Raw genomic sequence first — 16,413 nt, 5'->3', positions numbered from 1 at the left:
TAACAGTGTGTTATTGCAATTTGTGGCCTCCCCAGGGGCATCATGCCAACAGTTCTAGTTCACGTTCTTTTGCTTTCTCTTTTGTTCCTCTGTCTTATTCATTATGTCAATACAACTCAGTGCTTGAATAAAATATATTACTATACATTGTAATACAGTGGTGGCCAAAATTATTAGAACACTATTATTTTCACAAGCTAAAAATGGTTTTAAGTCAGTTATTTCTATCTTTTGCTGTAGTGTGTCAGCAAACAAACATTCATTCAACATCCAAACATTCATTTTGCCATTAATTGTAATAATCTAGTGAGATTTTTGTTTGCACAAGGAGTCAGACAACAGCCAGTGCTCCACACAGAGATCTGATCTGATCATCATCCAGTCTGTCTGGAATGACATGAAGAAACAGAACAAACGGAGACATCCTAAATTCAGAAGAACTGTGGCAACGTCTCCAAGATGCTTCAAGAAACTTCCCTGTAAAACTATGGACAAGTGCACATAGGGCAAAAGCTGCTTTAAACGCACACCAAATGTTGATTTAATTTAGTTAATAGAAGTTAATTGATAAAGAAAATCTATTTATGACATTATTTTTTTGCCAGCATCCTCATTTACAGCATTTTTACACAAGTGCCTAAAACTTTTAACAGTACTGTAGCTTTGCAGGTAGGTTTCTTGAAGCATTTGGAGATATTGTCACAGTTCTTATATATATTTATATTTTTATAATTTATTACAAAATACAACTTTTCTTTTTTTAATCGTCTATTATCTATCACCCATTCATCTATATAAATATATTTTTGGTTTATACAAAGTATATATATATATATTTTTAAAAATCTATTATTTGATCCTACACAAGATCAAGTGGATTATGAACTTAAAAAGTTAAAAAGAAAAGCAGGTCTTTTGTTTCCTTTCTAGTGCTGTTGGAAGTCTGGTGGGAATTATGTCTATGTATTGTCCGTTAGTGTGGATAACTGTGTAACTCAGAGCTGAAGTGGAAATGACAGAGAGTTCAGTGGCGACTCGTCTCTGTGCTGGAAGCCCAGCTGGTGTGTGCTAAATCTGCTGTGTGAAAAGGCCTCTCCATGCCCTTTTGTGCAGCTCTCCAGCGCTCAGTCTATTCGGCCATTTGTGTGTGTGTGTTGTGTGTGTGAGGGACCCCAGTCTGACGGATGTTAACACTCAGACAGGGTAAATTAAAGCTGAGAGCTAGGGAAAGTAATCAGTGCTTTTCTCTCTGTTCATATATACTCTAGACTATATCTATATGTCCTCCCTCATTTGATACTCGAAAAGCCACAGTATGGTAAAATGGGAACTTCGTTATTGGATACGGGTATTACTTTTAGGTTACTGAGATTAGGTTACTGCCTATATCTGTTCATGCTCGCAACAATATACAATACAGGGAGGACAGGAATGTACAAACTGGTATATGTCACATACAATATTTCAATATCCAGTTTAAAGATCACTTTTTACTATATGTTACATTCTAATGAACTGTGCTCACACACACACACACTCTTGCGAACGCATATCAGTTGATGTCTACAATAATGAGCCAAGTTGCTACATTGCTTGGCAACCGCTGTCAGCCTATTAGAACTATATTACTTCAGGGCAGAATTGTTTACTCTGATTAATTATTTTTTAAATTATATTACTGTTGTCACCATTTTATAAAATGATTTTCATCATGCCTGAGGTATCCTCTTATTGATGATGAGGTTTTTAATGACCATTGTGGCAGTCGTGTCCTAATGGATAGAGAGTCGGACTTGTAACCCGAAGGTCGTGGGTTCGAGTCTCAGGTCTGGCAGGGATTGTAGGTGGGGGGAGTGATCACTCTCTCCACCCTCAATACCATGACTGAGGTGAGACCCTTGAGCAAGGCACCGAACCCCCACCTGCTCCCCGGGTGCTGCAGCAGGTAGTGGGCGGGACTAATGCGCAAACGGCAATCTCATTGGCTGGCACTCACCTATTATCCTCCCTGTTTTGATTTCAGCGAATCAGTTCGAGCGAACGCAGACAACCTGATTAATATTCATGAATCCATTAGCTCAATAATCCTTAGTGCGTTTTTTATTGTTCTTATAAGTAGTAGAATTCGTAGTAGATTTATCTTATCAGTATTATTTGTAGTCCCCCCCCCCCCCCTTTTTTTTATAGAAACACTAAATGACAAACAATATCTTAAGCACCACCACCAGACCTAATTTCAGTCAACATGACAAATATGCATTCATACATGGTTATTCTAATTACTAAAGTTCTATCATCATTTAATGCTAAATTATCATAATATCATATAATGTTTGACTGATTGATGCTAAGTGAGATATTTAAAAAAAAACTGTGCCATTTTCTAAACATAAGCTTTATATATATATATATATATATATATATATTAGTATATATATATATATATTAGTATATCAGATAATTAATATTAGTCTGGTGAGTAAACTAAAAAAAATTACAAGCCAATGGAGATTCTATTGCCAAGTAGAGGGTTGATAATATTTACAATAATCAATTGAATTTGATAGGTGTCTCTCACATTGTCCCACAGAAACATTAAAATAGTGTAGATTAGTGTACAATGTTTTATAATAAGAATTTATTCTATTTAGTAAAATCACATCTAGCTATATTAGGATAAATGTTTTGGTTGCCATAGAGCTCTGCTTTTATAATATGACTTTTATTGAAGACCGTATAGAGAACAATAAAGTCTAAATGTGTTTATCCGAGACAGATGCCTGTTCTGATTCAGGATCGTCTTGAGGTTTCTGGTGGTCCTGAAATCTGTGCTCAGTCTTTCTCCAAAGGATCCTCAGTCAATGACGATTGAAGCGTTTGTCAGTTAAGTGTTGAAGCACTAATTTCATTTGTTAAGTGTCATTTCACACTCTTAGGGGTTAAGTGGGATCTCCAGCACATCTGCGATTCTGTTCCATTAAAGGAAACGTTCAAGCAAGCACTTGACAGAACAAACAGACCTGCTAAATGAGCCTGATGTGCTCTTTAAATATCCAAATATCACTATATATATTTTTCTCCTTATCTTTGTTTCTCTGCTTTGCTTTTTTGCCTCTCTCCATCCCTCAGTCCCTACGGATGCTTTTGGTTTGCTCCAGGAAATGCATTAACCCCCTTTGTACGGTAACAAAGGGGTGTGTTAATCTCACCGAGTTAGGAGGCAGGCACATGGGGGTGGATGCCAGGGAGAGTCGAGTGTATGTGAGGCAGATGCCTGTCAGAGCGTTCACCGGCCACACACATGCTGCACGAGCCATAGAGAATGGTTAGCGAGATACACACTTGATACACATTGTGACCAGGAAAGGACTGCTGTTGAATCACTGCAGTATTAAGGTAATAGTGTTCTAGCTGTTAAAAATAACGTTTTTACCCAGAAAGCCCTTTGTTTGGTGTGTTAGTTAATTTGTTCTCGGTGATTTGATCTTGAGGGTTTTATGGTATTTATTAGGGTAACATTTGCGTTTCTCACACCCTGTGAGTCAAAGTTACACCTCCAGGGTGAACTATTTCCTTTCACTTCTTTGACTTGGGTTTTGTGACAATAGTTCCTTAGAACAAACAGCATTTTGTCCAATGCGCGGTACACACCTGGTGTCACCTTGCCTGTTAAAACCAGTCAGATTTGTCTTTGTGTGTGCTGATTTGTTTATTCTGAAGTCATAGTGTCTGCTGATGGGATGTCTGTAGGTGCACAAATACAACATGGCAGCATGTATTGAGTTGATGGGAGAAACCTTTTAATGTTTTATCTGCCAATCTGTGGTACGTTTAATTCATTTAAGTAGATAGATAGATATACTCATGTATGTTGATGTAGGTGATATAGTATTAATTTACTGATCAGTATACACAAATTTGTGTGGACGAATGGATGGATGGAAAAGAAATGAATGGGTGGATAAATGGATGATATATGAATGGATGAAAAAGAAAATTTAGATGGATGAATGGATGTGTGTATGAAAAAGAAATGGATAAATGTATGGATGAATGTATGAAAAACATAGATCAATAGAAAAATGTATGGATAGTTGGATGGAGGGATGGATGGATGTTGGATGAATGGATGGATAAATGGATGTTGGATGGATGGAAAAATGGATGAAAAAGAAATTTAAGGATGGATAGATCGATGAAAACGCAATGGATAGATGAATGCATGAAAAAGATAAATAGATGGATGGATGGATGAAAAAGAAATGAATGGATGGATAAATGGATGAATACGTGAATGGATGAGTGGATGAAATGTAGGTATGGGTGGATGGATGGATGAAAAAGCTATGGATAAATGGATGGATGGATGAATGTATGTATGAAAAAAATAGATCAATAGATAAATGAATGGATGGATGGATGGATAAATGGATGTTGGATGAATGGATGGATGGATGAAAAAGAAATGGATTAATGGATACATGAATGAATATATAAATGGATAAAAAAGAAACTGAAAAATAGATAGATGAATGGATGAAAAAAGTAATGTATGGAAGGATGAATGGATGGATAGATTAAAAATATGTGGATGGATTGATGGATTGATTCATTGATGGATGGATGGATGAAAATAGAAATAGACAGATGGATGCAAATAGAAATGGATGGATGAAGGGATAAATGGATGGATTAATGAAAAATAAATTGATAGATGGATAAATGGATCAATATTTCGATAAATGGTTGAAAAAGAAACAGATGGATGAAAAAATAACTGAGTGGATAGATTTTTGATAATGCAGATAATGCTGAAACATTGTAAGATCTGTCTCTCAACATCACATATTTTATTCTCTCAGAACCCCCTTCATCTCTCTCTCTCTCTATCTCTCTCTCACCCGATCATGCCGGCATGCGGCCCGTCTCCATGACAACACCTCAGGTCAGCTCTGAGAGGTGGGAGGTAGTTAGTGTGAATTTTTTGTTGTTGTTCTATTGCCTCTTTCTCGCTCTCTCTCTCAGTCTCCCTCTTTCTGGTCTCTGTGAGACAGCAGCTGTGTGTGACAGCTTCACTAGAGGCTGGAGGTTTCCTCAGTTTGCCTCATATTCGAGAAAACAATGCAGTAAAGCGACGCGGCTCTGCCTCACAGCGTCTTTGTGGCCAGTCTCCCATCAAAAGATGCTGGGGGGGAGGCTGGGTCAGCGGCCGTGTTTCTGTTAATGTGAAATGAATGCGTGTGTCTCGAGGGAAAACGCTATTATATATGCACGACCATGAACCAGCACGTTTGATGTAGGGGTGCCATAGAAAGCAGGTCCCTCTGTCAGTCTTTCTGCTGATATATGGCATGGCTTTGTGTTTGCACAGAGCCAATAATGTTTATAAATCCCAGTGGGCTTTGGAATAACAAAAGTTGTGTTTTTTTGCCTTTTTTATTGGAATGTACTCACTTTCGGTGCATCTGTGCACTGAGAAGCCTTTTGTCCTTTAATTATAATGTCCTTCAGTGTTCCTCAGATTAGTACAAACTTCAGTCATTCGCTTTGTCGTATAAGAGCTCCTCTTTTAAAGATGGCATTGTTTTTTTTTACAGCATCCACTCTATTCTGAGCTGCTGACGTCTGGTCGGAACCGGAGAATCCACTCTTTCATATAGTCGAAACAGGTAAGATGCTCTTTGTTGGATTCCCACTGACTTTTTGATGTATTCATTGTGATTCAGTGGCAGTTTCGTCTCAGACAGAGAGAGGAACAGAGCAGAGGCATAAAAAGAAAAAAAGATGAAAAAGAATGAGTGATGTGTTTTTTGATTTATGACTTGCATATCCTTCTTCACTTCCCCAAGATGAGCTAAAAAGCTGTTACTGAAATCGAAAGAAATTAGCATATTTTGGCTGCTTGCACACACCGATGTGTGCTGACAGATTGTTATGTTGAAAGCTGGGAAATGTGTCTGGTTTGAGGTTTAACTAGTGCAGTTGTGTCCGTGATCTTTGATCGTTCATTTACTATGTCTTGTATTCTACATTAAAATGGATTGAAATGAATAAATCATTTAAAGCTGAGGTGGCCAAACTTGTTAATATGAAGGGCTAAAAAGTCATATCTGATTGAGGACTGTGGGCCAAAAGTAAATGTTGCATTATATTCGACAGTATTATATTTAAATGTATTATATTTAAAATAAATAAATAAAATAATTAAACTCATTTAAATTCATTTTTAGTAAAATTCACTTATATTTCAATGCAAAAATAAAACAACAAATGTTAAAACAAAAATCTAAATTAGAAATTAATATATGCTTTAATGACATGTCTTCTTTTTTCCATTGTTCTTGGTTTGGGGATCTCTGATTTAAAGGAATAGTTCATCCAAAAATCAAAATTCAGTTCCAAATCTATTTAATTTTGTGGAACACAAAATGCGTAATTTCAAAGAATGTGCTGGCTGCTCTTATCCTTCAATAACAAGATTGGGGTGCAAGAGCTGGTGCTTTAAAAGCTTCTGAAAGACCCATAAGAGTCCTAAATATCATAAAAGTCATATCATAAAGTCATAATCATAAAAAACAAAAAAACTCTTTCCCTCGATCTTTCTCTCCGCTTACTAGCTTGTACTTATTTGAACAATGACTGAGACTTGGTGTTACGAGCACTTCCTCTGTCTGATTGCCTCTTCAAGATTAATCGCTTTTTGTATTCCCCAATTGTAAGTCGCTTTGGATAAAAGCATCTGCCAAATGACTATATGTAAATGTAAAAGTGGTCTGCTGAAGTCATTCTTTATGATAGCTTTGTTTGAGAAAAGGTGAAAATTAATTCAATAACCGCTGCAACTGAATCAAGTTAGTTAACTTAAGAACTGGATCTTTGGTGAATGAAAAGTTCATTGAAAAGATCTGAAAGTTTGTGTGATTTTTAAAGCTTCAGTCCCAATTTGTTGTAACTGCATGGAAATTAGTGACAGCATTATTCAAAATTTCTCATTCTGCATTCTATTTAAGAAAGTAAGTCATACGGACTTGGTTTGGAGTATTCTTTTAACTCATTTTTAGATATTTAGATATAATGAAGGAGGACATTCAGTTTCAGCATAGTAGCTAAAAGTCTAAAGTACACTAAAACACAGAGAACAATCAAATGTACACACTGTAGAAAAAAACCTTGTAGTGCTGATCAGTAAATGTGCTGAATCTGCAGTTGAAGCAGCATACGTATGTTGTTCTGTCATCCAAAGTGTTCGATTTAGCCTCTGAGGGCACAAACTGGTTGTCAGCAGTGTTAGGCCACAAGTGAGACACTTCCTACAAAAAATCCAATCGATCAATAAAACCTTATATAATCTAATCTGATTTAAATCAGGGAAAATATCTCTGGTTCTGTGGAAAAATGATGAATCGGTAGAGTAAAAAGTGATGAATCTGTAGAAATCAAAGTTGAAGACATCTTCATCTTTAAATGTAGAATGCAAACTTTTCAAGCTACATTTTAATTAGTTGCTTCTTTTGAGATTATCCAGAATCCTTCATATTCCAGCCAAGACTAATGTATTAAAAACACACACACACTGCATACTTGACTTCTTGTTCTATAGGAATGCAAGTGATAGTGGTTCAGAAGCAGTGAAGTGCATGTGATGTGTTGAATATGTGTTTTCCATGCTGATACTATGATGAAAACTATATGTTCTAATGATTTAATTTGAAATGAATGGACTGAATGTGATTCTTCCCTAATGATGATCCCTGCTGTGCTTCGGCATTACTAAGAGCGTCTGGCCCCGTTAGAGCAGCTATACAGACGGGGTGCTTCAGAGCTCAGCTGTGTTTAGGAGGAAAAAGCAGATAGAAATAGACAGTGATCTCGTGAGCATGATGCTGCTGCTGCTGCTGCTGGGAAGTTGTTTTTGTGACATATAATGGTGTCAACTTTTTGGGGTTTGTTTGTGTGGACTGAGACGCATTTTGTGACATATTTCCATGATGATTCTTCTTTATATGCCTTTTGGTTTGACTTAAAAGAATAGTTGATGGCAGATTTTTCAGTTTTGGCTCATTTACTCATGTGATTTAAAATGTGAATGACTTTCTTCAGTTGAATGTGCATGATGTGTTTTCCATTAAAGTGAATGGTGACCTCCAGATTTTCAGTGGATGACTACCTCAAGCATCATAAAAGCAGTCAATGTGTCTTTTGTGTTACATCCCAATTTTGCTTTTAATTTCTTTGGTGAACTGTCTCTTTAATCTGTCTGCAATACAGATTTGAACTCTGTCTTTATGACTACAGCTAAATGTATTTCCTGGAAATTCTGTGTTTGCTTTCACAAATGGATTAGATGGCATGACAAGTGTTACATCATAGCACATTTTGAACCATGGAATGGTAGTGATATCAGCACACACTGTAAAAGCTCCTGTTCACCCACATTCAGCATGTGGACAGATGACCACAGTTTATCTGAGCGCCGAACAGATGGAACAGAGCGAGCAGCATGCCAACCCATCCTTTCCTCCGGTATTAGCTAAAATAAACTGTGATAAGAGATTTTATTGAACAAAACACAGAAATAGAATAGTAAATGTCTTTAAAAAATGTAATTCATTAATTCATTTAAATAATGCAACTGGAAACATATTTTAAAATGATCTTAATTTACAAACAAATACATTATTAAGAACCAGTTCTTGATCCTTTCCTCCATATTATGCTAAATAAATTGTGAAAAGAGATTTTATAGAATAAAAAATGCAATGTAATCATAATAAAGAAAAGTAAACGTGTCAAAACAGTATTTATTTATTTAAACAATACTTGTAATATTTAAAAATTAAGTGTGATATATTATAAACAAAAACAAAATGAGTACTACTTTGATAACATATTTTTTAAAAACATAAATAAATAAGAACCGGTTCTTGATCCTTTCCTCCTGTATTCTCTAAAATAAATTGTGAAAGAGATTTCACAGAACAATGCATAAAAATACAATAGTAAATTCATTCATTTTATTTATAAATAATTTAAATTTTATTTGTTTATTTAATGTAATACTTAAAATAAATTATGATATATTATAAACAAAAACAAAATTGGTACTACTTTGGCAACATAATTTTAAAAACGAAATAATAATAATAATAAATGTATTATTAAAAATAAAGTATGGTATATTGTAAATAAAAACAGAATTGCTACTTTCTTACATTTTTAAATGAGTTAACAAAATTAGTAAGATAATAAAGAACCGAGCCTCTGCTTTTAATTAAAAAAAAACTATTTTATTCTATCTTCATGTGTTCATGTTTTATCACCACTTGAATGCACATAGGTTTAATCAGAAATACAACAATTTGGACAAAAAACTGAGAAAAATGCATTTTTATCAAAGTAGTGCATTTTCAAGCAAAATATATTCAAATTTCATATTCTTTCACCTGTAAATAATTATACGAATAACTGAAATTGCATTCAATAAACAGACACACACACACACACACACACATTCAGATTGACGGGTTATCGGTCCATCCATGACACAACTAGGGATGTTTCTGTATCTATAAAGGCATCTCTCTCACTGATTACCTCGTCCAAAGAGTTAATAACATATTGTTAAGTATCTTAATGTAAAAAAATCATAGCAGCAATAATTGTCATTCAAACCATGCTGGAACACTAGAAATATTTCTCTTGCAGCTGTGACCTCTGTCATTTTTCTAGAGTCATCATGTCTGGTCATTGAGATACCTCTCACCCTCACTGTGTTTCTCCAGAATACAAATAAGCCTGGTTTACCTTGTCATGGCCTGATCTTTTATGAAACACATGTCCCACCCCCTCAGTCTCTCATTGCTGATGGAAAAAGAGTATAGATTTTGTACTCAGCACTGAGGCAGATTATATAGTCTGATCAACAGATTGTGGGACATTTGAGAGCTCTTTACAACCAGTGTTGAATAAAATATAACGTCCCCCTGTTACAGTCACACATGTGGTCTGGGAAAAAGCTGCAGGAATGAAGTCAGACTTATGACTCGCAGCCTTCAGAAACCATTGAGTCATTTTTGGACATTCCTGGCTGCTTTTTAAATAATTAATGCTTTGTAGTAGTTTCTGAGAGCTCACTCTCTGTCTTCAGTATTTTTTATTATATAAAGATTTTTTGCAACATTACAGTAGAAAATTGCACAGTAACCTTAAACAGTAATTTCAGCCTTTGTGTGCTCCATATTCTCCTGACCTTTGTGTCAATAACAATGATTGGTACTTTCCGGAATGAGAGACTTGAAAAGCAGGCCCTCACAGGAGGCTTTGATTACTCTGGACTATATTTCCCATAAGCTTCCAAGTATATGAAAAAGTATTTTCATTGAAGCAGTTAAAGGATTAGTTCACTTTTAAAAAAAACTTTTGCTGATAATTTACTCACCCCCATGTCATCCAAGATGTCCATGTCTTTCTTTCTTCAGTCGAAAAGAAATTAAGGTTTTTGATGAAAACATTTCTCCATATAATGGACTTCATTGGGACCCAAACGGTTCAAGGTCCAAATGACAGTTTCAGTGCAGCTTCAAAGGGCTTTAAACGATACCAGACGGTGAATAAGGGTGTTATCTAGCGAAACGATCGGTCATTTCAAAAATAAATCAAAAAGTTTAAGTTTTATAAGCACAAATGCTCGCCTTGCTCTGTTCTGTGATGCGCGTTCGTGACGTCACGTAATACGCAATTACGTGGAAAAGGTCACGGTTGAGGTAGGCGGAAGTACCGAGTCAGTAGGCTTTTTAATATTAAAACACCCAGGATACGCACACGAAATGGGCATTTTAAACGATAAACTGACACAAAGACATTTGAATATGTGTATATGGTCCTCCTTCCGCACATTTGTAAACACTGACTCGGTACTTCCGCCTAAGTCAACCGTGACCTTATCAACGTCATTGCGTATTACGTGACGTCATGAACGCGCATCACAGAACAGAGCAAGGCGAGCATTTGTGCTTATAAAACTTAAACTTTTTGATTTATTTTTGAAATGACCGATCGTTTCGCTAGATAAGACCCTTATTCATCGTCTGGTATCGTTTAAAGCCCTTTGAAGCTGCACTGAAACTGTCATTTGGACCTTGAACCGTTTGGGTCCCAATGAAGTTCATTATATGGAGAAATGTTTTCATCAAAAACCTTAATTTCTTTTTGACTGAAGAAAGAAAGACATGGACATCTTGGATGACATGGGGGTGAGTAAATTATCAGCAAAAGTTTTTTTTAAATGTGAACTAATCCTTTAAGGGTCTGATAGATTGATATATGTTGTTTTGTTACTGCATTTTGTAAATGCAATGTGAATTGTGCATCAAAATCTGCAATTTTATCTGGAATTATGACGTAATAAAAAACTCTTTTTAGTTTTTATTTTATTTTATGAATATTTAACTCTTAAGGACATCACAAGTATGAGTTAGATACATTGTGAAAACTGCTTCTAAATCTTAGATCTGCTCAAATTTTCCCCAAGTTTCCACATTTCGCTATTTTGCCTAAAGTGAATAGTTTTGCTCTTAGTGGTTCGGGTCACACTGCATTTTCAGCTTAACTGAACTATAAACAGCATAAAGCAACAATGCATTTTGTGAGTTGCCAGACAGGAGCTTGCTGACAGTCAGCAACTTCCCAAAGCTCAGGAGAGAAAGAACGCTCTCTCATTCTGCTGTCGCTGCAAGAACGAGTGACCCCTTAGCTGTAGATAACCTCACCCCAGCGCCGTGTTAAATGAAGTTATCTCATTTATTTAGATAGTAACACTATGCTAACTCCCACCAGTGACCTTCTGAAACAAAGCAAGCTGTGGTTTAGCATTATCTTGCTTCCGAAAACATCATTTGTTGGTTTTCAAGCACAACGACAGGGTAATGGCTAGATAAACTGCTAATGGAGCAGTTCAACAAATACAGTCAAACATTTATAAGCTTAGACTGTGCAACCAGTGACTTTCAGAAGACAAATTTGTGTTTGTTGTCTTAACATCTATAATGAAATCCATGCTGTGAAACCAGCTGAGTTCGTTCAGACAGATAATTGAATAAATTTCCTTGACTCATTGATTCAACTTAATTTGTGCTCTTGCAAATGAGTCAAAGCAATGCTTTTCATAAACAATTTGTGTAAACAGGGATTCTACTGGCCCAGAGGTACTTTATGAATTAAAATGCAAAACAAAACAGTATAATGTCTGGAGAACAGATATGAGCTTGTATACAAACTTTAACCCTAAAACAGCAAGAGTGTTTAGCATAAAGCTGCCGTATCATCTGTTTTTCCACAGTTTTATCTAATTCCCTCTTCAAGGGCTTCAGACTTTGGTGTGAAAAGAGACATTTAATCATGTCCCCTCTCGTTTGGCCTGAAGGCATCCTCGACTAAAGTAAAGAGCGGTTTGTTCTTTTCAGTCTTCAATGACAGCGGAGAGCTGTTGAGAGGCTTCTCTCAGTAGTGTCCTCTCCTTGGATTTACATTAAAAAGATGGATGGGTTTGGCTGTGTTTTGTGTTTCTTATAATAGGTATGTGTGTGTAATAAGTGTGTTGCCCTGGATACGGAGTGATCGTTAAATTAGCAGCCCGACTCGTTCTCTTGACTCAGGTCTTCTTCAGAGTGAAGGAGCTGTTGAGAAGAACTTGTACTATCAGAGGAAATAAGTTTCCCATGTACTCTTTCTGAGAGTGCATTCTTCAGATGGCTGTGAACTACAAAAGAGAGAGTTTACAAATACAATACTTCATCTTGCCAATTAAATTGCTTTTAAAAGGCAAGATATTTTTTAATCAATTTTAGCTTTCATGTTTTCCGTGAGGTCAACTTATTATGAAAAGTTTTATGTTGCAACCCAAACTATTACAGAAATATTTTTTTGTATACAAGTAAAGAAGAATTCTTCTTTTGATATAAGCTGAATTGGCTGAAATTGCTTTTTGTTTGTGTGTGTGTTTTTAGTTTTGTGTTTGTTTGTTTTTTGTTTAAGAACCACTGGCTTAGAGTGTTTACATTACATATGATATACATTACAGAATACATATGTTCACAGTGCATATGTACCAAAAGCATTTATTGTATATAAGTAAACAAGAATTATTCATTTGATATAAACTGAATTGACTGAAATTACTAGAAAAATGCTGAAATGATTTTTTGTGTGTTTTGTTTTTGTTTTGTTTGAGAACCACTGGCTTAGAGTGTTTACATCACATATTACATATGACATACAGTACATTAGATATTACATACGTTTACAGTGTATATGTACCAAAATAGTTTATTGTGCTGTATATAAGTAAACAAGAATTACTATAAAGACTGAAATGACTATTATGAAAAAAGATAACATTGTTTTTTGTTTGTTTGTTTGCATTTAGTTTTGTTTTGCTTTGATTTGCTTTGTTTTGTTTGGTTTTGTTGTTTTGCTTTGCTTTGCTTTGCTGTTTTGTTTTGTTTTACAACTACTGGCTTAAGGGTGGAATACACTACACAACTTTTAAAATCTGAGCTGATCCTAAAACACAGCATCATCACACGCTACCAGACTTTCAAGTTGTTTCAAATACAACAAACTCATGCAGAAACACATGCCTTGTTGCTTGGAAATGTATGACAAATTAAAAAATAATAGTTCAGAAATCGCCTCAAAATTTTAAGCATGTTTGATATTCTCCAACTGGATATAATCATAGTCTAAAGCTAAAAAAACCAAGGTCTGTGACCTACTACACTATTTTTTTCATGAAATCTGTCAACTCAAATCTGCAGACTGGTTCTGATTTTCACCAACTAGCATCAACTTGTCCAGGCTGTAAATTGGCGCACAAATCTGTGCAGAAGTGTATTCCAGCCTTTAAGGTGTTTACATTAGTGCATCTAGTTTTATATTTGTAAATCATATTAATGTTAAAAAAAATTATTTAAGGGGGTTTACAGTATATTGTGGATCAGTATATAATATGTGCAACATGTCTGCAATATTTGATACGTTCAGAGTTTATTTTGAGTCTCGTTATCATGGTAATATCCAGCCCTATTCAGAACAAACACTCAGAAAGACCTTCCCTGACCTGATGGATATTCTGTTGATGGTTCTCACACTTCTATGGCCTTGTATTCACATGTGATAGATGAAAGTTTCATTAAAGGGATTCACGCACTTACAGTATTCTGACTTAGAACTAATAGAAGTTTCAGTAGAAAAAGCAAACATTCTTAGCTATGGTATGGTAACAGTCAAAAGGTTTGTTTAATAGGTATTTTAAATAGCTAGAAATAAACTCAAAAACGAAAAGGTTAGTTTGGCAACAAGGACTTCTGAACTCTCTTCTCATGAAAGAGAATAACCACTTGTCAACACAAACAACAAGTTAGCCAAGCCCACAAAAGGCAGCAGTAGAATGTGGTCAAAACAAATCCATATGAATGAAGTCCTTTGATTGTACGGTATGGTCTCTGTTCACTTTTTACAGTAGAAGTCCATTCAAATGTAAATGATATATCGTTCATTTGCATATATTCTTCTCAATTTATGCAGGGATTATGCTGAGATGAATACTAAAATAGACTGGTTTTGGATAAGCCTGTGGCAACATTACTCTTGCTGAAAGTGAATCTGCATAATGACTTAAGGATAATAATTCAAGTTATGTGAATAAAGTCTCTAAATATAAAATATTTGCATATACATTTAGAAATATATGGGAAATTGATAATAAAAGGGTTGACTTTGGCGTCTTAGAGCATGTGACATTTATTCCCTTTAGTGTGTATCTTTTTTGCCCATCCAGAGTGGCCTTCATCCAATAAAGAGGGCATTAGCCAAGTTGATCCAGAAAAGGGGCGTGTATCAGATTACCTATGCTGACCAGCATCTCTCCTCCATCTCTGTTGATTCTGTCATGATACGAATGACTCAGCAGTAACCAAATCACAGCTTTCTTCAGTTCTTTGAGACTAGGATGTTAACCAAAGCATCCTTTTGAACTATTGGGAAGTCTAAGTATGCCAAGGGGCCAGAGCTACAAGCCAGCATTTAAAGCAAACAAACTTTTATTATTTATTTTATTTTATATATATTTAAAATTATTATATAAAAATTTAATGTTATTATATTAAAAACAATAAAACTTATTATATTAAAATATATATGCTTTTTTTTTTTTTTTTGAGCAAACATAATATTTTAAAATCTTTTTCTCCTGCCTCACACACTTTCCTAATCAGCAAAAGTGGCTTGAGGCCAAAGGAATAAAAATAACAAATCTGAGACCTATTATGAAAATTTATGTTAAAATGAAGAGACGTAATTGAATTTTTCATTAGTTTGTCTGGATTCAGCTAATTTGACCAGAATGTTAATAGCCTGAATTCAGGGACAACATCTGTTGGTTAATTCATTCAGTCATAAATCATGCATTATTGCCAGATAAAATGTGTTGAACATGCAATGATTAGAATCAATGTTTGTGTAATGCAAATTTGTAATTTAGACAGACTATTATGACTGCACATCTCCACCATATGACAGCACAGACATGAATATAGACTTTATCTGTGTTACGTCTCATACTCTCAGTTTAAAAGGCACAGATGCCAGTGTCTGCTACGTTTTTTCACAGATTCTTATGTTCGAGAATAGCCAAAGGTCAAGCTGATTGCATGGCAACAGGAAATGTGATTGACAGTTTCCATTTAAGACAGTGTCACTGTCATTCTCTCCATACTGCAATTGACCAGTTCAGGTTTTTCCAAAGGGTGCTTGAGCACATACTGTCACCATAGCAGCCATCAGACACGCTGTGCACATTGTCTGAAATACTGAAATGTGGTAAATCTACTTGCCTTCTGATATTGAGGGAGTCTTGCCTTTTCTTCAGCCAGAAAATGTGTTAATAGGCCCTTGAATTTCTTTACTCACTTCTGTCATTATTTTGACTCAATGGACAATGGTTTCATTATTAATACTTTTCTATCCACACTTTTTAAAATTGTATTATTTTGTACCATTTCCTTTTTAAATTTTTGTTTTTAGCTTTGCTTTGTTTTGTTTTGTGTTTTGTTTCGGGTCATGACCCACAACACTTTATCTTATTGAGTTAATATTTTTACTTTCCTATTCATAAATTTTGACTGATGTGATCTTAAATTTCTGAAACCATATTCTGCTTTTATTCCGTGTCCAAGCAACTGACCTCTACTGTAGATTGATCACTGCCTAAACTGTATCTAGGAAACCAGTCCTGTGCATCACAGAGAAACATGATGTAGATTCCAGATTGTGGTATACGATACTCTTGGTACATGTGATATCCAGAAGAACCAGTCGAATGCCTGAGTCCTTCACCTTGAGATAAATCTTTGGCTT

General features: G+C 35.3%; 1 protein-coding gene across 4 annotated transcripts in view; it reads left to right on the top strand.

The window, feature by feature from the left end:
• Positions 1 to 16,413, top strand: part of nrcama (neuronal cell adhesion molecule a) — a 55,481-nt gene that overhangs the window by 15,059 nt on the left and 24,009 nt on the right. For all 4 annotated transcript variants that reach the window (XM_079404289.1, XM_079404290.1, XM_079404288.1 and 1 more), the window contains one exon: positions 5,598 to 5,669. The gene's annotated coding sequence lies outside the window, so the exon portion shown is untranslated. The remainder of the gene's footprint in view (positions 1 to 5,597; positions 5,670 to 16,413) is intronic.

Source organism: Barbus barbus, assembly GCF_936440315.1.
Source record: "Barbus barbus genome assembly, chromosome: 42".
NCBI lineage: Eukaryota > Metazoa > Chordata > Actinopteri > Cypriniformes > Cyprinidae > Barbus > Barbus barbus.
The sequence above is the reverse complement of the archived record's forward strand: the minus strand, read 5'-3'. Positions and strand labels throughout refer to the sequence as shown.